The sequence below is a fragment of the Trichechus manatus genome, unplaced genomic scaffold, assembly GCF_000243295.1.
Source record: "Trichechus manatus latirostris isolate Lorelei unplaced genomic scaffold, TriManLat1.0 scaffold00173, whole genome shotgun sequence".
In the NCBI taxonomy this organism is placed as follows: domain Eukaryota; kingdom Metazoa; phylum Chordata; class Mammalia; order Sirenia; family Trichechidae; genus Trichechus; species Trichechus manatus.
The window spans coordinates 119,574-121,134 of NW_004444109.1; positions in this window are offsets into that span (position 1 = coordinate 119,574).

Consider the following 1,561-nt stretch of genomic DNA (forward strand, 5'->3'; position numbering starts at 1 on the left):
GCTGATAGAAATATTATGCAGATTAATGAAACTTTTTAAATAATTTGGAAGCCTTTATTTAGATATGCTTTCCCAATATACTAGTCTCTAAAATACTCAGGACAGATAACAATGAGGACTCCAGAGCAGAAAATACAAAACATGGTTGCAACTTTCTCATTAGGAGAAAGTATTTATTAAGTACATCAGACTCCTTTTCTAGTCAATTCCGAAATATTCTTCTTAAAGTGTATTTGATTCTCGTATCTTTAGAAATATCAAAATATCTCATTTCTTATTACATAATAAGGAAACAACTTTCAAATATTCTTTTTACTCATTAAATGTAGGTACGCCATTTGAACAGGCTGATTTCTTTTATATATTAACATAACCAATCTGTAGAACTAGAGAATTTTTCTGTGCTAATACAGCATTACATAAACCTCACTGAATCTATCTTTTTCTACTGGTAATTCTGACAAAATAAATTTGACACATTCTGTAAAAGGCTAGACAGGCAAGTTTGACATCATTATTTTGGGCATAATACGAAGAGGAAAAATCCAAACTACCTGATTTCAACTTTAGGAAGAAACTGAGAAAGCCTCAGAAAAAATAGAGCATCGATTTGGCCAATTTATATTCAGCATTTTCTCACTTTTATTTATGTATGTTTTGTCCTTTTGAGAATCCTTCTTCTTAGAGATCTGGGGTCCACTAGACAATTCATAAGTCACTGCCTCATATTCAAAAACTATTATATCAATGTACAGAAAACTCCAATTAAAATTTATCTTCTTTCTTCCATATTCTTTGAGGGATTTTTTAATTCTAATTTTAACTAATTTATTTTATATTCAAAATTTAAACTAGTAATGATTAAGTTATTTTCCTTGTTCAAAATATCATAACATGTATACAATGATAAATGATAATAATGGAAACTTCAAGAATATGGCATTTTTGTGTTATATATGTTATAATAAAGGATATGCAGCAAATTCAAAATACTTGTATCATCAAGAAAATTTCAGTAAGTATCAAAGAGCGCTGTGAATGTGGCCTCCTGGCTGAGATAACGAGAGAAGGCTTTAGAGCATACAGAGCATAATATCTGAGATTTGGAGACTAGGTGCACTTTGTATAAACACAGATGGAGAGGAAAAAATAAATGCATAGTGTAGAAAAGTTGAATATCTGTAGAGGAAAGAATGTACCAATAATACAGTTTGAAGACAGCACCAATTTTTTGCCAAACAAGTCGTAAAGGACACAAAAAAGTACGTATATAGGGAGAATTTATTGGGTATAGTCCTGAATGGAAGACTACAGCATGACACAAGTAAAGTTTTTGTTTTTGTTGTTGTTTGGTTTTATTTTGTTTTTAACTGATATACTCTTAATGGTGAAGCTCTCATGCAGACATTTTGTTTCATTATTAACTCAACTCACTCAAAACCAAGATTTCAATGAGAACAGACTAGTTGCTTCCAAAAGAGTGGTATTTCCCTAATTTCTACTGTTCGTATATAAATCTTAGTTAAGCACTCAGCTACTAACCAAAAGGTTGGCAGTTCAA